At 45.3% G+C, this 13,939-nt stretch overlaps 1 protein-coding gene across 1 annotated transcript in view; it reads right to left on the minus strand.

The window, feature by feature from the left end:
- The window catches only part of dag1 (dystroglycan 1), a 45,020-nt gene extending 31,316 nt beyond the window's left edge, over positions 1 to 13,704 (minus strand). Inside the window, exons 1-2 of the mRNA XM_067503705.1 lie at positions 13,306 to 13,704; positions 12,969 to 13,223 (exon numbers count right to left, since the gene is read on the minus strand). The gene's annotated coding sequence lies outside the window, so the exon portion shown is untranslated. The remainder of the gene's footprint in view (positions 1 to 12,968; positions 13,224 to 13,305) is intronic.
- Between the last annotated feature and the right edge of the window lie 235 nt (positions 13,705 to 13,939).

Consider the following 13,939-nt stretch of genomic DNA (forward strand, 5'->3'; position numbering starts at 1 on the left):
ACTTGAAACCCATCTAAACTGTGGCAAATGGAAACACGAGAGAGAACATCAGGGTTAGTGGCTGTTTAACAGCGTATTTCTTTGCTGGGGACAGAAAACAACAGTAATGATACGGCAAAAAATGGCACATTGTTAACATCACTTATGAGGGTTAGAGGAGACAAACCAATGATGATTGTAGTATTACAGCTTCTCCATCTCTAACACAACAACAAAGAAAGGATCTGTTATTATGAGAAGAGACATTTCTCTTACGATACAATAGCAGAGGAACCATTATCGAAATATACAAAACTGCGTCTGTAAAAATCTAATAAAATAGAAAATGTCTTTAACGCATCTATACTTTGGTAATTCACATAAAAAATATTTTTTGGGCTTTTTTGTGATAATCGCCAATTAAAATGATTTTCTTTGCAGATTTACAAGCTGTGAGTGCACGGTGACAAAGAAAGTTGTGTAGATTACTTGTGTTATCTAAGAGACCTGCAACTCACACACAAGCTGGAAAAACTGATTAAACATTACTTTAAAACCAACAGAAAACTGAAGGTGTAGATTAAAGGAAAATGTGATAGAAAACTCCAGCATGAATATCAGAAGTTTTTGATGCTCACTGGGGCAAAATGTAGAAAAACAAGGGGATAATTTGAGGAAACAGATGGGAGCAGCTTGCACTGCATGTGTGAGCAGCACAAGGTCCATATATATTCAATCAACAGTCAGACACTGTCATGGATGAGTCAACGCTTAGGAGACAAGGAGAGGACATGAATGCAGGATTTACAAAGCACAGTGAGACCATTGGAAGCCAAGAAACATGGTAAAGATCATTAGGAAGGCAAAGAGCCGACTGATCGTTGTCGAGCATGTTAGCCAGGCTGATAAATGCCTTACTGAAAGTGTCGCTCTCTGTGAATTTGTCATTCTTACGTTGCTCGCGTCTCATCCCCTGACAAGGCATGTGATTACAGTATATGGTCTGTAGGTGGCGCTCAGCTTACACTCAGGTACAGGACCCTGGTGCAAACGCAAATAATAGTCCTTACTCTAACAGGGGCCGAGTTTTACGTTTTACCATTGCAATCACAGTGTGCATCCGCCAACAACAGGTGTGTGAGCTGCATGCACATCATCAGAAACAGCACATATGTGAGGTGCAATCCAGCAAACGACCAGCGGGGGCAGCAACGTACATCCTCAGCAGCAAAGAATAAGAGGGACCACTTCTCGAATCCCTGCCCTTCTGAGAATCATTACAAGAACAACAGTGCTGTAAGGTCCTTGTTGCAAAACATTAGTCTGGAAAGAGAAGAGAGCGATTGGACCCTATTCTGCCCGACACAGCACGGGAGTAAAAATGGAAACAGTGATGAAGGTGAAACGTTTGGTTAAAGGAAAATGGATCCTTGCCCTCAGTGTTCATGTTGCTTGACTTGAATTTCATTAGAAACTGTGTCGTCTGTAGGTGGTGACATGCCAGAGACGCTAAAAACATTTTGTAGACAGTTTGGTCGTAAACCAAAGTGACAAAGTGAAATTTTTATGTGATGAGGGCATTAGAGGAGAAGGTAGAAAAAACAGGTAATGAATCTCCTCAACGTGCACTTAATTTCTGATAGTTCACCCACTAATATCAGGAAATCACCAAAGTTATTATAACTCATTGTGAAGCTTTACAATTTTGGGGCCAAAGTATTTATGGGCATCGCTACAGCCAGTCACACCACAGTGGATAAAAAGAGATTCACAGCTGGAGGAGAGTGGCGGGAAACAGCGAAACAGCGCTTTATACCTGTTCTCTGCCTCAACACCAGTCAAAGAGTGAAAGCGAAAGAGAAAACACATGAGGAGCTGTTGTTGGTTCTACTTAATCTGCAGCAGCAGAGAGAGAAGCCGAGGGATTCAAGCATCAGGAGACGTCCTGCAGGCCTCCAGAAAACAATGGTACTTAGTAACATGTAAACCACCGAGCCTGACACACATACCTGCACACATATGTACATTCAACACACACACACACACACACAGTCTTTCGTCTCCAGAGGGACTGTAGGCGGCAGCCACGCGGATTCTAACCCACGGCTGCTCACCGCGATAGCTCGCTCCATCTTTTCTTGCTCTCTCTGCCCTAATGACTTTCTCTCTGCCTCCTTTCTCTCGTTCTCTCTGGGGGGAAGTGGGTGACAGTCTTTTAAAGTGCAGTCCTGTACCTTCTGATAGCACGGAGCAAACAATGAACGTGTTGGCTATGCTAGTGAGTCTGCGAGCATCTCAGAATAACAACGAAGCAGAGGGCGGATGCTATGGATGAATTACCGTACTTCAAAGAGGAGTTATCCAGCCTCCCGCTCTCTCTCCCCCTGTAAACAAACAGAGCAGAGCTGCTTCTCTTCTACCTTCACTAGAAAATTAAAAGGGAAAAACAGAGATGCTGATTTGGGCCTTTGTTTTTTTCCAGAGGATTTGCATTTGATAATTCAATTGTGTACAGACTATGAGCTGCGGATGAAAGCAACAACAATAGGCCTGTTGTTCATATTGAATTTGACTTTATCAATTCCTGCTTGGTTCCACAACAAAGGACAAAACTGAAGAAAGAATAAATCAATAAGTAGAAATGGCATCCACACCCATCTTTCACTAAAACGAACGTTAAGCTTGGAAACAAAAAGTTTTTTTTCCGGGAAACTCAACCGTAGGGCTGCTAGAGACAGAGCCTCGTCACGGACGCTTAAACCGAATTCCCATCATTCCAGCCGAGCTCCGCTGACAACAGTCCAAACACCTGGTTTGACACCAACTTTAAGAGAAGCAAACTCACCTGATGTCTCAGGACCTAAGCACAGAGCAGATGATGGCAGTGCGCCTTTGGCTGCTACAGCTAGACTTTTTTTCATTTTCCCCTGATGCAAAATCATAACTCATTTTGGAGGTTATGACAGTGTTTTTCTTTGAGGTTACTGCTGGCATTTTCGTGGTTTTTATTGTTTCATTTCAACTGATAACACACACATTCTCACACTCATCAGATATAAAGAAATTCAGGGAGAATCATCAGAACAGATGATTCTGGTGAAAGCAGCTGCAACCAAATCCCCAACATGTGCCACCTACGAGACCTCTGCAGGCCCTGAGGCCATTCCAGAGAAAATCCCATTTCCTTCACACCCTTGATCACTTTAACATTATTACAGAAAGCAGAACTGGGAAGGATCCATATCTTATATCATAACTCTTATACCATAGAAGCACTTCACTAACTGAACTTTGCGGGAAACTTTGCAAATACGATATTTTGTTCAAAACTGCAGGAGGCCATGCTGACTGTTCACAGCAAACACCTGCTTTCTGCAGGAAAACCATGACTCACACACAAAATCTTCAGATTTAAAGAAAGGATCATGTAAAAGTTGAACCATCCAAACACACACTGGTGGAAAGTATTTAAGTAAATGTACTAAAAAGTTTTAGCTTCGAATTAAATTTCAGGTCAAGATTTTAACATTACAAGACAAATGATCTAAATTTCCAAACATTTTCAACCATTTTGATGTGGCAAATTACAAACATGTTAGAATAAGTGAGTTAAATACTTCCCAAATTAAATGTCAGAATATTCTGACTCTGGTTTGTAGACACTGCTGAGCTTATTTCACCACATCATCAAAACAGATTGTCTACACTTCACGTAGCTGCCACAACATCTAAAATGTGTCGTTACACAGCTTATAAAACCCACGTTGAGATTTGACCATCGTGGGGTCAAACACAGGCCGACTTCACCCCCTGAGCTCGGAGCGATCAGCCACAGAAAGTCTTTTACAGCAGTCTAATAATAAACCTCATTTGTTTGGTGAACTGGTTTGAGCTGCAGGACTGTTCCCAGCAGGGATCTGGGCGTGTGCTCCTTCTGCTCCACACTCCATTTGCCCTTGGAAATTACTACCTTATTTATTAAATTGCAAAGCTCTTTGGAGCAGCAACTATGTAAACAATAACCCCCCCTCTGAACACCACCCCCTGAAGTCCAGTGCTGTAAATGGAGGTCAGAGTAAACACGTGAAGGACGTTCAGGAAGAGTAATCTGCTCAATTTCTCTCACCTTTACTCACCTGTCCATCTAACAAGCCCCCCACCCCACCCCTCATTTTTTTCTTTGTTGCTCCAACTCTCTCACTTTCTATTAACCCCATCTCTCTCTCGCACACACACCACCCTGCATATTTATCCAGGCCCATCAATCAAGACATCCCATTACTCCATTACTACATCCCCCCCCCCACCCCCGCCACACAAACACGAAGCGCCTCCTCTGTCGCATCAGAAACACTCTACATACAAACAAACACACACTCACACACACATTATGTTGCAGCTATGGCGTCTCCAGGACGTGAATCATCACTGCGCTGGCAGACGACGGCTCCCGTCCCTTTGAATGACTGCCCATCACAAAAGACAGACAGCCTGATGAATGGGTGGGGTGAATAAATGCCTCGATGGGTGGATGGGTGGATGGATAAATAGGGGCATAAATGGGTGACTCACGACATCCTGATCCATTTCACAAATCTGCAAATGGGTTTGGAGATGAGAATTCATTCCTTGTGACACGTTTCCCCCCAGAATGTTTACTTCCTGGTGCACCAACTGTAATCTGTGGAGCAGTACTTGTGAGTACATTAAAGTTTTTAGGATTTTTTGCAGTTTGCATGGAGAACGTGTCTGTGTGCATGAACATCTATGCAGCCACTTTGTTTTTGAAGTTGATCATCAGAGGAGCCGCTTCTTCAGAGCACATGTGCCGGCTGCATCATTATCCATGAGTGCCGTCGATTTGGGGAAAACACATCATTAAATAATCAATCACATCATCAATAGCTACTTGACCGGGAGGGGAAACACATGGAAAACAATTAGGCTGGACAAGCTTTAACTGTTGAAGAGTCATTCAAAGATGTAAAGATGTTGTTTGACATTTCAGTAGCTTAAATAACTAAGTTGTCAGTCAACTGTGACCAGTCAACAACAGGTTGAAATACTTCTGGGAAAGAGAATAAGTTGACATACAGCACTACTGAATAAATGAAGTGTAAAACTGCACTGAGGGGCACATTTCCTAGTTTTCTCCCTCTTCTATGTTAGTGAACTGTATTTCCAGACAGATAATTCTACTTTCCGGTCTAAGAAAAAAAAGCAAAAAAGGATTGAATCATTTGATTCATTTTTATTTACCATCTTTTACCATTTCAACACCAAACAATGATGCAATAACACCATCACTGGCTGCAGCCTGATGTTCCACTGGGTTTAGAATGTGCTCATCACTACGCAACTGGGATTTATGCAAAGCTGAAACTAACTGCAGCGTTGGGCCTCAAAGAGCAGTTCACACATTTCTTTTCACAAGCCAATACACAGGCAAAAAGGCCCATATGAACACTGAAGGAGGTTTGCTCAATAATTCCACGAGTCAAGGGAGGGATCTCCGAACGACGTCTAGTAAGAGGAACGAGAACAGGAAGTTAACTTCATGTGGAAAAACTGAACCTACTGTTCAACATCAAGAAAATGCCTAATTTTACGTTGTTTCCTTCTTGCTTTTAGTGGACTTCGCTGGTATTTGTAGAATGTGTTGACTTGTCCTCACTTGCAGAATGCGTAAAACCTGAAGGGTACGTACGCGTGTTGACATGCACCACCTGATAAGCTTCACTGCCGGTATAGGCCCCTGCTTGTCCGAGTGTGTGACTCCACTCCAGCAACTATTTCCACTACTGAGAATCTGACCCAGTGTTCAAACACACAGAGAGAGAGAGAGAGAGAGAGAGAGAGAGAGAGAGCTGCTGTGAAGTCGATCTGGTCGTGTTTGACTGTTAGATTTAACGTGTCAGGTTTTCTCAAGTCTCATTTCCTTGGCCGGCTGTGTTTGTCTCCCACCAACACTTTAAAAGCTGCCGGCCAGGTGGAGGGGACAAGCTGTTTGCCTGAGTCAACACACACACACACACACACACACACACACACACACACACACACAGAAACCTATGTCCTTTAAAAGATGTGAAAATGTTTGCTTTGCGTTGGCCTCTGAAGTGTCGTTTCTGAGCTTCTTGAGTTACACTGCAGTTATCCATTTTTAATAACAGCCTGTGTAAAAGAGTCTCAAAAGCAGTAACACCATGTGTCAGATTTTTTTTTTTTTTTTAAAGTGTGTCTTTTTTACATTTCTTGGTCTGGCAGATAAGCCAAAATAAGCACTCAGCGTTTTATTCTAATGTGTCGCACTATCAAAGGCATCTTCGAGCCACATACCAAGACGTGAAAAACAAATGTTATTCCAATATTTGTGAACGTCTTGCACTTTTATCTTTGCCTGAATGAACACAACAGCTTAAAAAATGCTTGTTAAAGAGCCTGCCACCATTCAGCAGGAGTCTCCATGGTTACTGCACCAGTCAGCTCTGGAATTCACTGGCTGTTTTGGCTGTTGTGGTGAAGCTGAATTCCTTCGTGGATGACCAAGCTATGCGTGGCTTCTCAGAAACACCTCGTGAAATGGCAAGCTGAGAGAAATTAGCTTTGAGCACGTGTCAGGGTTTTTCTGTCAGTGTGGCTGCTCCCAGACATGTAAAATACCAGAGCACTGTTGTTTTTGTTGCACCTGGGAAGAATAATACAACTTTCTCTTAACTTGAATTAACTTGAAACCGCCAACAGAAAAAAAAAAGCTCAAAATTTAATTTCGCTTTTGATATGATTCAACAGAATACTTGAAATAACAAATGCCAAACCAAACAACTTTTCTCTGGTTAAAACAGACTAAATTACATGATTACATGATGGAAGACTAAGGTGATCACAAGAAACGCTCTTTGAAATATCGCTCTTATGACGTATGAGCTTCTCTAACAAATCTGTTGGGGTTATTCTGCTAAATCAAACATTAAAAATAAAGTCGGATTTTTTTCTTCTTGTGTTACTTCACTCAATTTCACGTTATTTTGAACATAATTGCCAGTTTCTTCTTTGTTTCTGAAAGTGGTACCAACTATTTCTTCCATGACAAAATAACGCCTTTTTTCTGTGTTTATATATTGTGGTATATATGCTCTATTAACCACAATCCTTTTGGGATCAAATCTAGCCAAACCAAAACAATCAGCAGGTTTTTAGGGCAGCACGTGAGATTCTTGGCTGCGTCTTAAAGGTAAAATCATTGTGAGTGTTTAACATTTCACAGCATGTCGCAGCTGTGCTGCTACTGATGTCGAATCACAATTAGGTCTTCAAACAGCGTTAGGGTTCTGGTGTGGCAGCAAGTTCTTCCATGGTTGACCGACAACTCAGAGCACCATTTGGCTCCATGTCCACAAGTCTAACCAGCCAAAACAAGGGGGCTAATAAAACTGTCCACTGATAAGCAGTTAATGCCCCAGAACTAATTACTGCACTGCCACAGTGTTTCCTCCCTCCCAAATCAGTGGTGACACACACAGTGTATGTCCTGCTTACATGGTTATAAGTGCCGTGACTTAACACTGGAAAACAGGAGTAGAAACAGGAATTCTGGGAACTTGTGGTGTCAAAAAATTATTAAAGAAACAACAACAAAAAACCCAACAATCTTATGGAGAAGGAACTTCAACATGCATGAAGATCAAAGTTTAAAAATAACTTGTATACAGCCAAAAAAGTGCAAGTGGTCTGAGGGCAGGGTCATAAAATGACACTGATGAACAATAAATCTATACTCTGCCCAAGATTTTGTGTGAGGGAAGACGCTCCACTGCTTGTGCAACCAGGAGTTTTTCTGAGTTGATGAAACAGGGGAATATCTGAATTCATATTTCTGGCCATATCAACCAGCTCTAGCTGGTCCATTGTCCTACAGCACACGCGTCAATGTTAAGAGCTACTTCAAAATGATGTGTTCAACTAACGCGTGCAAAGCAGAGCCACAGGTCCCGCCGCCGAGACACATGCATCACAACAACAAATCCCTCCCCCTCCAAGGCTCTAAAGCCCCACTGATGTCAGCTGCACTTCGAACAGCAAAGTGCTGCTAGGAGCTACAGCCTAATAGCTGCAGAGCCATCGACACATGGACGAATGACTGTCACGCTCCCTGAAAATGATAAGAAGCAGGAGGCATTCATTTCCCACACTGTCTAATTCTGGACATCTTGAGTCATTTGGTGTCTGTAGCTTCCAGCAATTTACTCATACCCCTGTGCTGCTGGATTTCACTTTCCATATTCAGCAAATCTGAGGACATGTTGATGATGCAGCATGCTGCAGAGATAATTTTTTGCCAGGGGTTGGTTGATTGAATCAATAAGGGAAGGACACCTTTAAATTCCAAACTGTTGCCGTGTGACACTGCTGGCAGAGGGAGCTCAAACCACCAAACAGGGAGGTTTACTCCTGCTGCTGGGTGGCATAATGAGTCACCAGATGAATGAACCCCCAGTCCAAGCACACTTCACACTTGTCAGCAAGGATTCGCACAGCTGAGCTCGCTATGAGAGAAAAAACACGTCCACCAAGAGTCGTTTTAATTATAAAACTAGCGTCCGTCCTGCAGCCCCCACTGTTCCCCTGGACGTCGCAGTTCCAGTGCGAGCACCGGCTCGTTGGGATCGTGTAATGAGGATTGTTTAAGCGGGGAATCTGCTGTGACAAATACATGTCCGGTATAAATTTCAGTCCCTCCGCAGCACATCTCCAGTAACAATTTCAGTGACGATTATTTAAAGTTGACAGCTTTTGATTAGGGTGCTGTTTGTTCACCTGCAGGATTGAAATGCCTCGGGGAGATTGTACAAAATTCTACTAATGGTAAATTAACTGCGATGGCTGGGAACTCTCAGAAACATAAACAGCACAAATGTTTAATCGTGAACTTTACGCTAACAGACCCGATCAACCGAATGCTAATTACTTTGTGCAAAGCCGACTTCCCGGGTGCACAGCTGGACCTCTTTTCGGATACTCCTGCACCGTTAGTTCTCTGTGACTGGCTCCCAACAGGTGAGAGAAAACAGCAGCTGAGGACTCCTCTGCAACAACATAAGCCACGACAGTCTGACAGGATCTGCACTGTAACCCAGAGGAAATGTGTTCGAAAGAATTACAGCTCATGACAGGAACTATTGCAGACTGCAGTAAAAAGGAAGCAGCACAGGCTTAATGTTCGGCATTACAGTCAAAGTGGAGGTTGTAGATTGCTGGGTTAAAGATTTTCCACTCGTCTCTTTCGAACCCCAGTGAAAGCATGACAACAGCCAAACAGGCCCAACTTCAGCCCCGCGTCCCAAACGGACTTCCAGTTTACACTCAGACCCTCTGAATCTGTTCACCGACGTCATCAGCGTCAGAGCCCCGGCCTTTCCTCCTTCTGATGTTATCTCTGAGAATAGCTGCAGCAATAGCCCGATCCCACACCTTTCCACGCCCGCGAGCCTCTTTAAACCTCCGATGATTGGTTTATTTTTGAGTCCTGACAAATGTGCCGTATGTGCATCGACGAGTGGTGCTCAGTCATGGCGAGAGCATGACTCACAGTGACAGAAATGAAGCCAACTGGAGGCAGGAGAAACACTGCAGATGCCTCATCCCCTATTTTAGCCCAGTAGGGCTGAGCGAGGAAGAGCAGAGGCACAGAGAGAAAGCACCTAAAGGATCTAAATCTCATCTCCTGACGTGATAAACTAGGCTTATTCCACAACACATTTTTACCTTCCCTCCCGAAGCTTTCAAAAGTAAGAAAGCACAGAAAACAATATCGTGATGGGTGAGCTGAGGAGAGTCGTCCTTTCCACTGTACTTAAAATGTGAAACGTTGAGATTAGAATTATCATTTTGAGGATACACAAGGCTTTTCCTAACACGGGAGCTCAATCCTATTTTGGATGATATCGATTGTTGAAATAGGGAGTAGCTCAGACGTAGACATGAGAAACAGAGACATGGAGGAGACACATGGGAGGAGGAGGAGGAGGAGTGTGTCTGTGGAATATGTTTGACTCCAATCTGCCTCTGGCCTTTTGATGAAAATCTTGTTTGCCAACATGGAAACAGGATGAACCAAAGCACTTGTCAGACAACAAACACTAAGCAAAGTGATTATACACGATTTCTGACCTGCCGTGATTAGAGGCCACCCTGGGAGGTCCTGAGCACTTGGCAGACTCCTCCTTCCTGGAGTTGGATTTAGTCTTGCCCGCAGTTCTTTGAAACTGTTAAACTAGTCCGTTCTGAGCTTCCGTGGGTCATTTTGGGTCAGACGTTGCCCAGGACATTAAAATATATGTAAGCTGTAAAAAGGGGGGGGAATGCAAAGACAAAAACCCAACTAGAGATCCAGCGTTTCCTGACAAACCTCAAATCAGCCCAACATGCTTTGTTTTTGTCCTTCAACGCAGAGTGTGTGCTGCTGGATCTTGTGCAACAGTGTTAACACCTATTAAGCTGATCATCACCTTGAAAAGACTGTCGCTGCAGCAGCAGCAGCTCTGTGGCCTTCTAGGGGTAATTTAAACCTGTTAAGCCTGGAAACATACCTTTCCACTGAAGACTGAGACGCCTTTCACAGACGAGCTCTGCTGCTGCTCATTCTTTGATGCATAAACACACACACACAGTTTGTTTAACCCTTCAACGTTGGCACAGAGATCTCTTCAGTAAAACATGAAAAGGCAGTGAAAAAAAAAACAACTGGACCTCTGTCACTCTCTCGCTTCTTCACGTTATCACCGCTCTTCCACTACAGAGCAGCGTGAGGAGGTGCTACACAAACAAATCCAGTTAGAAACAGATCATTCCTGTGTGTGTGTGCTGCTCCTCATCAAAAAAGACAAGATGAGGTTATTTACTCAAACTGCCTGGGACACTAATCTGTTTTTTTAAATCCGTTTTTCTCCCCACTTAGGGAAAGTAGACTAAACATGTTTGTCCTTTCCAACTTTCATATTCACACACTCGAATCCGAGTGAAGAGGGCAACACTGCCAGCTCCTGATCGGACAAACAGCAGCAGCCGGGTGGGCGGGTGAGGTTATGCCTCGTTTCAGGGAACGTTGACAGTGACTGTAAGACTCATGCCGGTGCTAAAACTCCTGAGCTACTGAAAGTCAAACTGCATGAACGTCTCTCTCTCTCTCACACACACACACAGACACAACACAAAACTAAAGACACAAATTAACAGTGCGGTGGAAAAACAAACCCACAAACAAAATCATCAGCATCAGTGGAGCCTGTTCCTGCAGCTCAGGGGGAAACAAACACTGCTTTGAGTGTGAAGGATTAAAGACAGACTGTCGACAAAACACACCAGTCCTATCAACATGATGCCTCTTCACACACACACACGTGTACTCAGCTGCAGGTCTGCCTGATCTACGTCACCAAGGTCTGAGCAGAATAGAACAGAAAAGAATTGGGGTTGATATACTGGAAAATATTGATTTATAAATGTTGGGGGGGGGGGGGGGGGGGGGCTGGTGTGACCCTTTAGGCCTCCTCTGCAGCCTTCAGACAGAGAATAATGGCCCCCATGGGACCACTCAAAACCATCCAAATTGCCCATTAGTGAACGTCCGAGTGCCTTCATTTATTTGGGGCCTGTGGGCTGGATTTTCGATGAAATGAAAGAGTGAAAACATGCTTCTGCACACGTTCTGCAGCCAGACTGAGCCACTACATCAGCCGAAAGGTCAGGATGGAAAAACAGCCTTCAGTAGTGAAGCCAGGCCATAAGACTCTCACACACACACACACACACACACACACACACACACACACACAGACACACTAATCTGCTCGCAGTAGAAACATGCACAGATGTGCAGGACAATAAGGTTATAATCATAGAATATTAAGGACGTGAAAAGCGCCGTCTCGCTTCTATGTGCAGCTGTAAACCCGTTACAGAAGGTTAATCCTTCGTTCATGTTCAATAAATTACACAAATGTCAGTGTGAGCAGCACAAACACCGACTCTCTAATCACTGCTGAGGTTTATCCTCCACGCGCACAATGAAGCGCCTTACTCAGCTTTTGGAGACTTCACCCTGTCTTTCTTGTCTGTCCTGTCCCTCGGTCAAAGGAGACATCCCCAGACCGCAGCAGGCTGTCAAACGTCTCCATGGCAAAGCCTACGTGAGGGGAATGAGGACGAGGTGGGCGCAACCCCCCCCGGTCCGCGTTCCCTTCACCTCCACGGAGGGTCAGCGTTATTTAGGTTGGCTCTTTTTACTCACAGCCATGAGGATACATATTCACAGCCTTTTCTCAACCGGGCTCTGATGCTCATAATGAGGTTTGTTAAGGTCCCTGACACTGCTTTCTCGCATCCGACTCGCTCCAGCCAACTTCGAACCCCGCTTGCGCACGGGAGCGCACGCACGAGTAAGACAGGAGGAGACGGTGTCCACAACAATGAGGTCACTAACTCTCTGCTGAGGTGTCGACTCCACACCACGGGGACTTCTTGAGGCTGAGTGAGTGGACGCGGTGCCAAAAATAAAGCGCCTGTGACATCCAGTCCGCGCGCACAGAGGCCCCCGTCCGAGGGTCTCAGCCCCGCTGGACTGCAGCCCGCCCCGGGCCTGGCTGTAAAATGCACCTGTTCGGGTTTGAAGCCCGAGGAATGAGGCTCCAAACAGAAGGCTGCGAGGAGGTGAGGAAGGAGGGAGCGGAGGGTGGAGGAAGCGGCAGCAGGGAAAAGCTAATAACACAGCGCGCGACTAAAAATATCCCCGACCACAGAGCTCCGCTGCTGCCGCCGCACAGCGCGGCGGAGCGGACGCGATGCGCCGCTGCTCTGAGCGCAACGGAACGTTCGTGCAGAGTTTAGCGCTGCGTGGCTCGGGCTCGGTTTCCTGTCTCAGCCGGCAGCAGACAAACTGAAACACCGGAGCAAACAGAGGACAGAACAGAGCTTAAAAAAAAAAAACTCACCGTGGAGCCTGTTCCGCCGTTATATCCTCCGTTATTCAGCCTAAATCCTCCGCTGCGTCCTCCTTTTCCGTGTGGAAACGGGAGCCTGGTGGCGGAGGTGGCGACAGCGGAGCTCGGTTTTCCTCCGCGGTCTCCACACAGTCGGGGCGGACAAATATAGACTCTCTGTTTGGCGTCCAATCTCCGCGTTCCCCTCCCGACTGGAGACGGACCGGCTCGGCTGCTCCGAAGTTAGTCGCAGCGGAAGGTGGAAGTCTGATTCACAATAAAAAATAATGAAAACATGAGCAGAATAAAAACCAGTGAGGACCAGTGGCCGGACTGGAAATGTACCCACCAGCAGTCACAAAATCCGACAGAGAGAGCGGGGAGACATGTGAAGACTGTCGGGCTGAGCGCAGAGCAGAAAGAGGAAAATCACACCATGATCTGCCGCATACAGAACCTCCAGAACCAGGCTGGGGGGCTGCCGTCGGACCTCAGACCTCCGCGATTCAACACGTCCCGTTCTCCCGAGGTCCTCCACACAAATGTCCGCTACCGAGGCTGAAGGATGAATTTCCACCCGGAGGAGGAGTGGAGAGGGAGGGAGGAGTGGAGAGGGAGGGCAGTGCATTGCATTCTCTGAATTACTCCACCCCCAAACTGCCCCCCCTCCCTGTTCTCCAGTCCCTTCACTTCTCTCATTCACTACATTGGCTTTGTTGTCTCCCATATTCTCCCTTTTTTCTCTCTTGTCACTTGTCCTTTCAGTCACCGCCCCCCCCAAAAAAATCTTTCTGCAGCCCTTCCATGCTGTGGGTCATCATCTAAAGCCACTCATGAGCATATAAATCCATATTTTTACTCAACACCTCCTCCTATAAAGAGTTATGATGATGACATTGATCCAGGGTGTGAATAATGCTCATGCAGGTTTTATCCACACGTGGGCATTGCAGTGAACCTACCCATGCAAATACACTACAGAA

This window comes from Channa argus, chromosome 5, assembly GCF_033026475.1.
Source record: "Channa argus isolate prfri chromosome 5, Channa argus male v1.0, whole genome shotgun sequence".
Classification (NCBI taxonomy): Eukaryota; Metazoa; Chordata; class Actinopteri; order Anabantiformes; family Channidae; genus Channa; species Channa argus.